Source organism: Garra rufa, chromosome 1 (genome assembly GCF_049309525.1).
Source record: "Garra rufa chromosome 1, GarRuf1.0, whole genome shotgun sequence".
Classification (NCBI taxonomy): Eukaryota; Metazoa; Chordata; class Actinopteri; order Cypriniformes; family Cyprinidae; genus Garra; species Garra rufa.
The window spans coordinates 5,034,156-5,049,242 of NC_133361.1; the positions used below are offsets into that span (position 1 = coordinate 5,034,156).

A 15,087-nucleotide genomic window follows, 5' to 3' on the forward strand; every position below is an offset into this window, starting at 1 on the left:
CCTTTTTAACAGCAGTATATAAAATTAAAATAATGAATTAGAATAAGAATAAAACTAAAGAACATTGTAAAAAAAAAAAAAAAAAAAAAAACTTTAAGAATTCACAAAAACATGTTTTTCCTTGCTTTTCTGTCTATCACAAAATGTAAGTGTTTACTCTCAAGCTTTGGAACTCCAAGAAAAGGAAACTTGTCTCATCTTCACCCGTTACTTCCAGGTCCAACACAACCTGAGGTAGGAAGACAGTGTTGTCACAATATGTAAATATGACATAAGTCACAAAATGAATTTTTAATAAACATTAATATGATGTATTAATTTGATTCCTCACTTAAGGAAAACTAAACCAACTACCTCTTGTGAACAAGCCGAATCATTACATAACATTGTATCCAACGGTTGTCTGCATTCTGAAATAATAAATAGATGTGTTTCATGTTGAGACAAATTTAACCTGTCTTTGACATAACATGTATTAAACTGTACTTGCCTTTTGCTGTTGACTATGTCCTTCAGAGTCAATTTGTCTGGCACCCCTCCTTTTGATCCCATACTTCTCCTACATTTGCAAGACGATTGATGAGTTAACCAAGGGTATCCTTATTCTTTTTTTAATTTGTTCCTAAGGCATTCCAACATGGTATCCTGTTGACACATTTATAATTTCTTTCAAAATAGATTATATTTTTTTTTATAAACAATGACTTCAAATATTTTCACAGTAATAAAAGAGCAGCAATCTGTTCATACATAACCAGAAGAGCTGTCATCCTTCACAATTGGAAAGCGGGTTATCAAACTCCCCAGAACCTCTCCATATATTTTATGACTTGGGTATGTAGTATAATTAGATATATTTTCAGTACCCAACAACAAATAAATTAGATTTGAAATTTACCTCTTATACAATACAGAGAAAAACAATACTGCACCAGGTTTTTTTTTTTTTTTTTTTATATATGGGACATTCATTTTACTTGCCATAAGTGTGTTTGTCAATGAAGAGACGTGAATAGACATCCTGCGGCGCTATTACGTTACGCGAAAGTGGATCTTGCGGGCCGCGGGCCAGAATTTTCTACACCTGTTTTGGACCCAGTTCATCAGCGAAAGTGTTTGGTTTCTCTCTTTTGAAATGGACTTGAATGAAAGCACCTGCTAAATGAATAAATAATAAAGTAATATAAATCGCGGGGAAAACATCTCCCCGGCTCGGATCGGGAGCTTTCATTTTGCGGCAGGAAGGCGATTTTCCTTATGAACAGTTTATCTAACGATAGCGTAAGCAATCATTTCATGATGGATTGAGAATTACGCTGAGCATGGACGTATTTTTTACATGCAACATTTTTAAGAAAGGACCGCACTTACCTCGGACGAAAATTGTTGATGGCTCTTGATGTGACTTGAAGGCTGAAATTCAAAAACGGGCGCCTCCCTTACACGGGATGACGTCGTGCGGTTCCTCTGATTGGTTGAATGATTTTACCTTAAGCACCTCCTTTGTTTACCCAGGAACGCATCTAAGGCCGCGATCACACCGAACGCGTTTTTGCAGTTGGAGGCGCCTCTTTTGAATGGTTTTCTGTTAGCAGTGAGCGTTCTACGCGCTGTTTATGCGCCCCAGGCGCCTCGCGTTTTCGTCGCCTGCTGCGCCTCGCGTTTTGCAGGAGCGCTCTGAGCGCCTGAAGTTGAAAAAAAATCAACTCTGAGCGGAAAAACGCCCAACGTCATTCGCGTTCTTTTCCATTGTCCAATCGAATGAATGGAGAGGCGGGTCTTCTGTTGTGGTGACGGAATTTTACCGTTGCTTAAAAAGTCCGGAGACTGCAAGAAATAGAGGAGAAACCTTTGGTGTCTATCGTGGGTAACCCGGAGCTGTATTATTTAGGGTTTCTGCTAATATGACAGTTTACTAAACAGCAAACAACTAAGATTTTAGAGCGCTCGCGCAATAATCCTTTGATTTGACTGACAGGACAGCTGTTTTGGTTGTTGCTTAGCAACATAAAGAAACCGCAGCACACTGCTCTTTTATTAAAAGTCACCAAAAAAGGCAGTGCTGTGCGCCTCGCGTTTTTAGAACTAAAAGACGTGTTCGGTGTGATCGGGGCCTAACTCTGCAAAATCAGGACGTGCCACAGGCACGGAGTGAGGTTTTATGTTTTTGAAATCCTTGAAAATAGTCTCTGCAGTAATGGCCATGGCTTATTCCTTGAATAATTCACCATCTGTAAAAGGTTTTTTGTTTTTTAGCCAGAAAGCGACTTACACGAAACGATGCTTCAGTAGCAGCCTTATTTTGATCAGCAGATTTTGTAAAAAGAGATTGCTGGGCCTTCAACTCAGATCTCAGCTCGTCAACTTTCCGTGCACGAATCGCGCTCTTTTGTGGTCTTTAAATTTTGGGTGGTTTCTATTGTGATGCCGCTCCAGATTCCCTCTCTTACATAATGCTTGTTTTTGGTGGCAACATACATACACACTTCTCTTTTACCAAGGTAAACAGAAATTCCTGTTCCCATTCCGGATGAAAATTGTATGTTTTTGCCTTCTTTCGTGGAGCCTCCGCCATTCTAGTTTGTAGTATGTTACCTCGCGCGGGCTATCACCATGGAGATCCATATTGACGTTTGTGACAGTTAATTTACGGGTGCTCTTCTTTTATCTGATTGGTCACTTCATTGAAAATAAAGCAGTTGGATTAAGAAATACAGATGCTTGCAAAATTGAAAACGTTTTTATTTTCGGGAGCTACCGGGACAGTGATAAAGATCTACCAGTTGATCGCGATTGACGGGTTGGCGACCACTGCGCTAGTACATCTCTTGAGATCAGGGAGTGAGGTTTACCTGCACAGCACCTACTAGCTGGTAAAAATTCGGCACAACAAAACAGAGAGAAACACAAATGCAGTTGAGTCAGACTGAAAAAAAAAAAAAAAAAAACTTTAATAGTTACTTAGTAGTTATTATGTAATCCATTACCTCTAACAAGATATTTTAATGTCATCATATAAATGTCAGAATATTCACCACATTGCTGTTTTCCCCTTTATATTCCAACTATATCAGACTCTATGAGCATACAATCATATACCAGATCAAATAAAACATAAAAACATAACCTTTTTTCTAAATATTGGGTCGAAACATTTAATAAACTTCCATTTCAAAACTTCTTTGCTGAAGGATGATCCTCGGTTTTCAGTAAATAACTGAATGCTAAAGTACAGAAGTTGATATTTTACCAATATTTCGTCTAGAAGGTGAAAACTATGAGGATTTCCTTGATTCATAAATTGGTTCGTGCCGGATTTTTTTCCTAGTTGCAATAAAGGTCTATTTCATATGTTTGACTCAAAGTGAGCACACAATGCTTAAAAAGGAAAGAGCTCAAATCATAACAGTACTTGGTCAAACGTAAAGTGAACAAAGAGCAAACATTTACCACCACATAAATGTACAGTAGTTGTATATGAGAGGTAACAAGTGAAAGGTTCCCCACATATTTACCAATAAAAGTGTTCAGGTCTTGATGTTTCTTCATTTATGCTTGTTTTATAATGTATGGTAGCTCACGTACACAACATCTTTTATTCTTGCTCCTTAACAAGGACAAAAATGTTTCACATAGTAGAACATTTTCTTTTTAAATCCGCATTTTCCTTTTTTAATTTTTCCACTTTCCATTTTAAATCGTCCAGTTCTTCTGCTTGTTCTCTGGCTTCATCTTCATACTGCTTCTTCATAACTCTTATTTCCTTATCATGCTTCCGTTTTATTTTATCTCTCACTTTCTGTTCTCTTTCGTTTCTCTCCCTCTCCTCTCTTTCTCTTCTCTTGCTCTCCATTTCTCGCTCTAGAGTTAGATCTCCCTTCAATTTCTTTCTCTCTTTTTCTAATCTGTCATCATCTTCTTTTTTTCTTCTCTCCCACTCCTCTTTTCTTTCTCGCTCCAGTTGTTCATAATGTGTTTTCATTTCAACTTTATTTATTTCATATTCTCTCTCTTTTTCTGCTCTCTCTCTTTTCTGTTTCTGTTTCTCCTCCTCTATCTTTTGTTGTTCTGCTTTTCTCTCTTTTTCAAATCTCTTTCTAATTTCCTCCAGTTTTTCTTGTTTTTCTCTCAGTTGTTTGTTGTGTTTTTCTTTTATTTCTCTCTCTCCTTTCTCTCGTTCTTTCATCTGCCTTTTATTTTCATCCTCCCATTCTCTCTGCTGTTGTTTAATTTCCTCTTGAATCTCTTTTCTGTCATTTTCAGCCTCTTTTATCTTTCTTTCCCATCTCCGTCTTTCTTTCTTTTCTTCTTCTTTCCTCCTTTTCTCCTCCAATTCTCTCTTTTTAGTTTCTTCTTCTTGTTTCTTTTTTAATTCTTCTATGGCAGATTCATTCTCATGTTTCATCTTTTCTTGATCGTGTCTGTATTTCTCTTCTCTCTTTCTATCTTCTTCTTCTCTTTCTTTTTGCTGTTTTTCAAACTGTAATCTCTGATTTTCAATCGCTCTCTTCATCTCTTCCATTTCTCTTTTATATTCAGCTTGTTTCTTTTGTTCCTCTTCTGATCGTTTCTGGTTTTCAATCTCTCGTTTTTTTCTGTTCTGTTCTCTCTTTTTCCTTAAACTCTTGTATGATTTTTTCCTCTTTTTGTCTGAACTTATTCTCTCTTTGTATTCTCTCCTCATCTGCTTTTCTTTTCTCTTCCTCAAGTCTTTTCTTGAGCTCTTCCTTTTCTGTCTCATATTTGACTCTCAGTTTCTCATGTTGAGCCTGAATTTCTCTTTCTCTCTCTTTCATTATTTCCTCCATTTTCTTTTTAATGGACATCTCTGACTCCTCAAACAGGCTGTTAGTGAAGTACTGGCCCTTATTAATTTTTTTCACCTCCTCTATCATGTTTAACAGCTGAATCACTTGAGTTTTGTCTTGTTTTTCTTTGTTATTAAAAGCCAGGAATCTGTTTCCACAATCTCTGATCAGTTTCTGGAGTTCAGCACAGTTATATTTGCTCACATAATCCTTTATGGACTCCTGAAGTTCATCTCCTTTTGTGAACAGAACGATGGTAAATTGAGCCGCTTTTGGACCAAAGATCTTCTTTATCAGATCCACAGTGTCTGTTTCTTCTTTGGTGAATCTTCCCAAACTCAACACAATGACAAACACATGAGGTCCAGGTGATGACAGTGAGACACATTTTACTATTTCTTCCACCGTTTGATCATTAGTCAGTGTCGTGTCAAAGAGTCCTGGAGTATCAACAACAGCTACTGATCGACCTTCAACTTCACCGACTCCCTTCATGCAAACAGTCGTCACTGAATCTGGCCTGAGCTGACTCACAAACACGTTTCTTCCAAGAATAGTGTTTCCTGTTGCACTCTTTCCACTTCCTGTTCTCCCGATCAACACAATCCTCATACACTCCAGATCATCCTGTTCATCTTTAGATCCTAAAACACATTTCAAAAACATGTTAAGGCCAGTACACCAACTATCAGCCATGAATGCAGCATTTGTAAAGCTTTGTAAATTACGAAAATAAACGTTACCCAGTTTTTTTATAGTATACGGTATGCAATAATCATAATGAGTCCCAAATTATTAAGAGTAAAACTCACTCACCATCTAACTGAAACCTCTGCTTTAATTCTTTGATTTCATCTTCCAGTTTCTTTAGTTCTTTCTTGTGTTGTTCTTCCAGTTGTCTGACCCTGTTTGCTTGAGCTCTCACAAACATCTGAGTTGAATACGGTTTGGTCTTCATGTTTTCTATATAATCCAGCAGTTCTGGAATCTGTCTGGAGTTTTCAGGTTCCTTAAACCCAATCACTTTATATCGACCCCCACAGAGGCCATGAGAGCCAACGACAGATTGTGCAAAATCTATGACAGGTTCAAAAACACTCATTTCAGAGGTAAATATCACCGTGAAGTGCTTTTCAGAGTCAAATATCTTCTGGATCTTCTCTATTTCTGCTTTGTTGTCATTAGTAAGAGGACCAATAGGAATAACTAGGAGGAAAACATGAACTCCAGGATGACAGAGAGACACACAGCGGAGAGTCTGACGTATCACTTCCTCCTCTGAGAGATGACTGAGAGCTGGAAGCTCCACCAGATTGATCAGACGACCATGAAGCTCTACGTCTGATCTTCTGTCTGTCTGCTGTAGGATTAGCTTTGTTATGGAAGATTTTAATGTCTCGTCACACCCGCACACGACCAGATTCAGCTTTGACACTGAAAAATGTAGCAAAAGATACATTAGGAACTCATTTTAAAATGTATCTAGAATACACAGAGTCTTTAAATTTGCAGTCTGTTAAACTTACCATTTGGACGAATGACATCTGCACTTTGCACTCTCCTGCTAACTACAATAAAAATAAAAGAAACAGAAAAAAGTATATGTTTTAATGGTATTACATTGGTAATTGCCTTGAAAGGAACTTTGTTTAACTATTTGTGACTGTTAGGGTTGTAACAGTACACAGAAGTCACGGCTCCAGTACCTCGGTTTTGGGGTCATGGTTTAATACGAGTTTTGTACATCAGAAAATGTATTATTTTATTTATTTTTGAAAGGACAGAGGTGCTACATACATGTAGCATGAGCAGTTGTTTTTTTAAATAGATTTTTGTTTGTATTGTATAACAATAAGCATTAACGTAAAAAAGAATAGTCTTTAAATTAGTGAAATTATAATACATACAGACCGATTCAATTAAAAATGCAGATTCACTTTCTGACACTTTTCCTCATAATTTAATTTAATACATTCATTTAAACACACATAATTGACTATTGAAGCATCACGGACATTGCACTTGATTTGCCTGTTACCGCATTTCAAAATGTCAGCAAGGTCTCACGGAACTGCCTGCTTGTTTTAAATCAGCGGTGTGAGAACCTGAAACTTTCTCACACCGCTGATTTAAAACAAGCAGGCAGTTCCTTGAGACCTTGCTGACATTTTAACTTGCTGTTCCCTCTCAGTCGAATCACTTCAACGTTACATATGGGATCTCGCTTGAGAGACCAATCATCTCTGAGCCAAAGGGCCAATCAACACTGGCGAGTAGTATCTACGTGCTAAGCCACTCCCCCGTACATACGGGTATACAGTATAAGATGGTGGCATGCACACTCATTCAGACTTTCGCTTTCGGTGCCTCTATGCTCGAGCCTTTACAAACCTTCAACATGACGAAGACTGAAGTTCCTGCTGCTCTTCCCCCGCTGGTGTGCTGTGGATCGAAAAAAAGCAAAACATCTAAAAGAGTGATTTCTCGGCAGCCGGCACTGGGATCCTGCGGACGGCCATTTTCACAGCTTTAAAAAGCCTCCTGCTCTCCAGAGAGCAAGCCCCATTAGCCGTGTTTCCACTGTCGGGCCAAAAGCGGGTGTGCTAGTGCGTGCCAGAGCCAGTCACGTTTCCACTGTCACTTCCGGGGCCTGATCGTGCCTCATCGGTGCTTCCTCAGGGCCAATGGCCCGGGTTTTTCAGCCCGACGAAAACCTTGGGCCAAAGCGGGCCAGCCGGGGCTTGAGGCGTGGTCAAAGTGAAAGGCGGAGTGTGTCTGCGGTATGCGCATTTCGCTGTATTACTAATACAGGGCTCTTCTATGTATTAGGGCCGAGGACAATATACAACGCCAGTTTGACGGCGTCTGTAGAAACAAAGACGTGATAAAATACATCGTTGCTCGACTCGCAAAGCTTAATATCCAGCGCACCACAGTGCAAGTTCGAGACAAGTTGAAGAAATTGCGGGCGCAGTACAAAACCATAAAAACGCACAATGGACAAAGCGATGCCCAGAGAAGACACTTACATTAGGCAGATATTATATGGAAATGCAGTTTTGATGGGCACATTACTTAAATGGTTATCTGATGTGGCACCTTTTGTGTCCAGTGTAAATCAGGTCCTATTCAGTAATAGTTACACTATCAACTGTTGTTACAGATGTGTGATGAAAACATTTAAATGCATGTCTGATCAGTATCTACTCGTATTTAAATTTGGAAAAATGCAAACGAGATCCTATAAAAATGAGCTTTGATGTATAAGTTTTTTTTTACATCGTCCAAAAAACCCCACAGAAACTCACCAACACACCTTGATAAATTGTTAACATACACTGTACCTGTATCTGTACCTAAATAAAAGCATACAAAATTATACAAAAAGTACAACTGCGTAGTTATTTTTTGCAGTAGTGTGTAGATAAAATGCAACATTTAGTTGAATGTAATACCAAGTTAGACGAAAGATTTGTGTGTAGGTCATAATAACAAAGCTTCTTTTCAAGTGATTTATTAATGTAATATATTACAAATATTGCTGCTGCATAAACAACTGTTGCAGAGCACTTCTTGCATCAGAACAGACATCACCAGCAACATTACAAGACGTTTCTGCATTCGCTGTATTCGGCTTCCACGTTGCTTTATTGTTCTTTTTCGCCTTGCAGCTAACATAAGCTTTCGCCGTAAACGCTGCTGAGCGTCCGTCTTCGCATCTTGTTTTCGCTGCCTCATCTTCAACCAAAAAACACCGAAAGGAGCAAACAGCCACTTCGGCTCTCTTCCTTCGATAATCACACTACGGTTACTTACTTTCAATCTCTCCGCTGAAAGGGGAGGGGTTTTGTGACGTTTGATTCAAGGAGGTGTAAAGGGCGGGCTTTAGGTTTGCGCAGCGAGGCTACTGGCTCGATAGTGGAAACGCAGCTTACTTTTGGTCTTGGTGCTTGCGACTCGAGGCCATTGGCCCCGCCCGGCACGCTCTTAGCACTGGCTCGCACTGGCCCGACAGTGGAAAAGCAGCTATTGATTGCACAGTGTGCCACGGTTTCCTAAAAGACTAAAAGAGCAATTTCTCACGGCCGTAAGATGTTCTTTTCAGAAATGCGTTTCTGGGTGTGGCAGTTTCCTCACCTCATTGGACGCTAAACGCTGCCTCTGGGCTGGGTGTCTCCTTTGATGCTCCACAGGAGGAAGAGATGTCTGTTGCAGCATCAGAGGGAGAGTCTGAGAGTGAGGTGGACATCTCGGCGGCCCAGTGCGCCTACTATTTTGATGTGTATCAGATAATAGAAAACCGCTTAGCAGCAGAGACAATTTTTTTTTCCTACAAGTTCGTGTGCCGCCCCCCACGTGTCATGAAAAAATGCCACCCCGGGCGGCTGCCCCATTTGCCCAGGCCTAAAACCGCCACTGCATGCGGCCCCAAAACATCTACAGCTGAGCTGGCTGCGGGAGAGCGGCGATTTCCACAACGCAGGGACCGGCCAGAAACACCCGCAAGAAAGCTGCGAAACGTCCCTGACACGGGCAACCCAGAGGTGATGGAGATGGTTCTTTAGGGGACAATAACATCTACGTCCCCACTCCCGGTGGAGCCGGCTTGATCGGCTCCTCAGTGAAAACCTGAATGAGTGTGCGTGCCGCAATCTTATATACCTGTATGTACGGGGGAGTGGCTTAGCACGCAGACACCACTCGCCAATGTTCATTGGCCCTTTGAATAAGGCTCAGAGATGATTGGTCTCTCAAGCGAGATCCCATATGTAACGTCTCTGTTCCCTCCTTCAGGGAACGAGGGTTACCTATGTAACCCAGACGTTGTGTTATGATATTATACTCTATGGCCCGGTTTCCCAGACAGGGCTTAGACTAAGCCAGTATTAGACCATAGTTCAATTAGGACATTTAAGTAATTTTTATAAACATGCTTAGAAAAAAAAACATTACTGGTGTGCATCTTGAGACAAAACAAAGGCACTGATATATTTTAAAATCAATCAGTGCAATTTTATTTCAGTTGAAACAACTCAGACTTACATTTTAGTCTAGGACTAGGCTTAAGCCTTGTCTGCGAAACCGGGCCTATATTTGTAACTCTGTGGCTCCTACATGAATATGGCTGAATAGAACAAATTAATAAATGCATCTGATGTGCCTTACTTTGTCATAACAATAGCCTATAGCTCAATACAGTGAGACACCCACTGAAAAACCGGATGAAAATGTCCTTGTTATTGGAGATTTTATTTACAGATATACAGAACATTAAAACACAGTCACCAAGTGTTTGCTTAATGAATTAGATCCCTTTCAACAGAAACTCTTTGATAGGTTTCTTAGTTGTTTATGGTTTATTCGCATGTTTTATTTTTGTGCTTTTTTATTTTAGGTTTCCAAGTAATGTTTACAATTGTACAGCACTTTGGCACAATTTTAAATGTGTTCTATTAAATCATGTTAAATTCTTTAATCTGTTAAATCATTTATTAATTGACTTACCACTGGGGCGACTGCAATCTGGAAAATTTAAGCCCACTGAAAAACACAAGAACACAAAGATGGTGAGCATTATGCACTACATGCCTGAAACAATTCAGAATGATGAGATCAAATATGAAGATAAAATATAATTTCAATTAAACAGTAACTTTAAAATGTTTGTGTGACTTATTTTCTACAACTTATCATTGGCTAATAATGACTTTATTTATATGTTTACAAAAATTGTTTACAATTGCATAGTGCTGGGTACAACACTTTGGTACAATGTGTTTTTAAATTATTATTATTTTTTTTTTTTTTAATGCCAAAAATCATTAGGATATTAAGTAAAGATCATGTTCCATTATCATGTTCCTCTACACTGCATCAGCAATGCTCTGGGGAACGCCATTAGCGGGCCGCACTCTGAACATGTCTACAACCAATGAAATGACGGGAGTCGGTGACGTCAGCGACCAGGAAGTATAAAGCACGTGCGTTTGATGCCGGCGTCAGCTTTTGTCATTCAGCGAGAGCGCTCTGTGTATGTGTCTGTCTCTGCATACTGCTGTTTTTCTGTACCAGTTTCTACAACTTTTTTTTGAGCAGTATTTCAGCAAAAGGGGGAAAGTAAAATAGGAAGTTTAGAGCAGTTGAGCAGCCACATAGGCGGTGTGCTCCCCCTTGCCAGCGATTCATCGCTGCTGGGGATACTCACAACCTATGCGTGGTCTGCTTGGGAGCGGAGCATGCACAGTCAGCCCTCGAGGGGGGGGGGCAGCGTCTTCCGCTGCGGTGCTTCGTTCCCGGAGAGCCCTCTTCGAGGAGGGGGCTTTCACCAGCGTTCCCCGTGGGTCTGGCCCCGCTTCCACTGAGGCGGAGCGGCAGCAGCACTCGTGGGGTTCGCAATTTGATCTGCTAGAGGGAATGGAGACGGGCGCTGCCCTATCTCCCTCCTCACCTGGCGGATCTAGCGACATCCTTCTGGATGTGAAAGCCCGCACTGCGGTTCCTTCCCCACAGGAGGAGGACGAATCAAGGCTTCTCCTATCTTCATCCGAGGAGGTTGATGTGGAAAGCCTTGACACAGTTCACCCGCCCCCCCGATCGCCCCATTATGAGGAGCTAGTGGAGGTGTTGGACCAAGTCAACACCTCCTAGATGGAGCATTCCGTTGTTCCCAGATCTGCACAATGAGATCGCCAGATCTTGGGGAAAACCATATTCAGCCCGCTTGTTCTCCGCAGCCACTGATCACTACGGTAACGTGGCTGGAATGAATGAGCGCGGCTACAAGATGATGCCGCCGGTTGAACAGACGCTTGTGGGCTATCTGTCCCCGGGGCAGGCATCATCTTTGAGGGCTCCGTCCTTGCCCACCAAGCCATTAAAAGTAACATCGAGCTTGATGGGCAAGGCATACATGGCAGCAGGTCAGGCTGGGGTTTGACTTCACACGATTAAGCTTGATGGGCAAGGCATACATGGCAGCAGGTCAGGCTGGGGTTATCTGCAAGCAGTCAGCAAGCAGCAAGCATCAAAGAAACGTAGCGGAGCTAGAGAGTGGAACAGGAAGTAAACTACCTTCTGAGGAAGGAAGCCATCGAGGTGGTCCCTCTTCAGCACAGAGACTCCGGGTTCTACAGCCGGTACTTCTTCGTTCCGAAGAAGGATGGTGGGCTGCGGCCCATTTTGACTGAAACTGAAGCTGAAGTTCAAAATGCTACCTGTCAAACAGGTCATGTCTCAAATCAGGTCCGAGGACTGGTTTGTCACAATAGATCTAAAAGACGCATACTTTCATGTCTCCATCCTTCCTCAGCACAGGAAGTTCCTGAGGTTTGCTTTCAGGGTCAGAGCATACCAATACAGAGTTCTTCCTTTCGGCCTAGCACTCTCACCCCGCACGTTCACGAAGGTTGTGGATGCTGCACTGGCTCCTTTGCGACTTCCAGGGCATCCGCATACTCAACTACATTGACGACTGGCTGATCCTAGCCAGTTCAGAGCAGTTGGCGGTTCAGCATCGAGGTGCTGTTCTCGCCCACATGCAAAAGCTGGGGTTGAGACTCAACACCAAGAAAAGTGTGTTATCTCCATTACAGAGAACCACTTATCCAGGTGTCATATGGGATTCGACCACTATGCAGGCATGAATGTTACCTGCTCGGATCGAGTCGATCCTTACTGCAGTAAATGCGGTCAAGCAAGACCTGTCACTCACTGTCAAACAGTTCCAAATACTGTTATGGTGCGTTCACACCGGACGCGACTTGCGCGGAAAAAACGCGCTATTCGCGCGTAGTTGAACGCTTGAACATTTGAGTTTACTCGCGCCATTCGCGCGGTAAAATTGGCGTCATTTGCGTGTGACATTTTCTTCATAACAGACGCGAATTCGCGTCAAGGGAGGGGCTTCTGCCACTCGTCAGCGGGGAAGTAGTTGTAAAATAGGTGAATGAGCTCAATTTGCCAGGTTTAGCTTGCTTGTAGTCTCAATATGTATGTATATGTAGGTTAAATTGAGTAAAGAGCCTTTTTTAAAACTAACCAGATTGTCCGACCTCTTCACTCACTTTATTCTTAGCAAGATCCTTTTTATTCCTGTTTCTACAAAAGTCCAAAGATGTATCGTACAGCTCCGAGGAACCACAGACAGCAACGGTGATTTTGTCCGCCATTGTTGTTTCGGATTTCTGCCTCCGTCACTACTAGAGCAAGCTCCTGATTGGTTACCGCGGCACGGAATTCCGCCGAAGTTCAGATTTTTGAACTTGCGCGAATGGCGCGGCAATCGCTTGAACGCTCAATGCGCGCCGCTCCATTCGCGCTAGTGATGCGCGGATGACGGTTATATCCGCGGGCGCTGCGGATAATCCGCGGGTCGGGTGGGTAGGGTAATAAAAAAATGCATTCTGATTATTTGCGGGTGGGTCGCGGGTGGATGAGATAAATCAATAATGATGCAAATATTAACTACATTTTCTAAAACTTGAACGTGTTTTAAATATGTTTTTCATCAGGCAGAGACGATTTCATTTGTGTGCGTGTGTGTGTTTGCCTGTTCTAAGTTTTTGGTGACAGAAACGTTGACATTCCATATAAAGTTTGAAGGGAGTTATGCCTGTGCTAATGCTATTGAGCACGGTAATGCAGCGGTGTAGTGCATTGGTCGCTTTGCGTTTACCCACGTCTCTGATGCGCATCATTCAGAAGTGTCCTGCATTAGCCAAAATCATGACAGTCCAACACATGAATAGCTAATTCAGTCGCATGTTAATAAATTGAAATATTCCCTAAAAACACCCAGTAAAGACAGTGATGTGGTCAGGACCGTGGCGCCGGCTTCTTTTGAAATATATTTGACGATTTTGCCTGATGCGTCCATGCTGCCTGTTCATTCTTACGCGAAAGCATGTCAAGCTAGGCGCGCAGTGGTAGGCTATAATTATTATTGATTACTTATTTGAATCAGTAGATTATAATGAAAACAATACCTTAAAAATGAAAAGAAGCAGATTTTTACGCTCAGACCTTTCTTAAACTGGTGAACCCCTGTAAACTTCAGTCCAAGCATGCGTTCAAATACTAAGTTCAGAGCGGCTCTAATAGAGAGAAAACCCGACCGATTTCGTCAGAGATTGCGGAGAGTCGTATCCAGATGTCAGTTAACGTTATTCTTTTCTGCATGGATTTGGCTTAAAATCATGAGTGATAAACGTATGTGTGCAGCGATTTGCAGATCAGCTGAATCAATCTGCTGTTAACATGAACCATAAATTTATCATATCCAGGCCCGTCGCGACAAGGCAGGCAAACCAAGCAATTGCTTGGGGCCCCGAGCTGGCCTGGGGCCCCAAGACAACGACTGGTTAAGAATAAAATGCAGTGACAAACTGTGTGAGCGCCCCATTGATAGTGAATGCAGTAAAGTGCAATGACACTGTTATCGGGATCCCCCTCAAGGGGGCCCCCCTCGCTGACAGCAGCCAGCCAACCACGCGATCTCTGCTGCCGGCAAAATACAAAACTTCCTCGGCAGTCATGAAGCGGAATTATGCTTCAGGAAGCCAAAAAAGAAAGAAGAGAAAGGAAGAGGAGGATAAGAAAAAACAAGACAGTGGTAAGTGATAGATTACACACGTAAAATAGCTCTACTTGTCTTGGTGCAATTTTGCAGCAGGTAGGCTAGCAGAAATATGTTTATGTATGTTAGCTAAGCTACCTGCCTGACAGCAAATCCTGCTTGTAACGAACAGTTAGAGCAACTTTTTTTTGAACGGAGGAATATGGTTACATACTGTAATATGTTTTTTAACGGGATAAGGAAGACGCAGATCTGTTCCAGAATCGCTGTTTATCATATTTAATGACATGACATTGCTATAGCTTTGTAAAAGGTTTTGATGAAAGTGGCATAGCATGCTAAACCATAAAATAAATTCTGTGCATCAAACAATAGCTTGGGATGTTTTTAAGCATTGGTAGTCGACTCACAGCACTACTAATAATCAGTAAACATTTTATTATAATTTCATTGCTTGTTAACAGTAAAAAGTGTATTTATATACCACATTTCATACACAACGGCAATTCAAAGTTCTTTACATAGAAGAAATTAAACTAATAAAAAGAAATAAGAATAATTAAAACAGTTTAGTAAAATAAAATAGAGTACAGTCGGACGAACAGCACAGTGCTCATTCAGTAAATGCATAGCTAAAGATTAATTAACTGTCAATTTACCTTCCATTAATGATTGTTATTATTATAAAGTGTTACCATCTTTTCT

The 15,087-nt window shown here is 41.4% G+C and overlaps 1 pseudogene; it reads right to left on the reverse strand.

Annotated features, from left to right (window-relative positions):
- Positions 1-136: 136 nt before the first annotated feature.
- LOC141333558 (GTPase IMAP family member 8-like) overlaps positions 137-15,087 on the reverse strand; it is a 20,527-nt pseudogene continuing 5,576 nt past the window's right edge.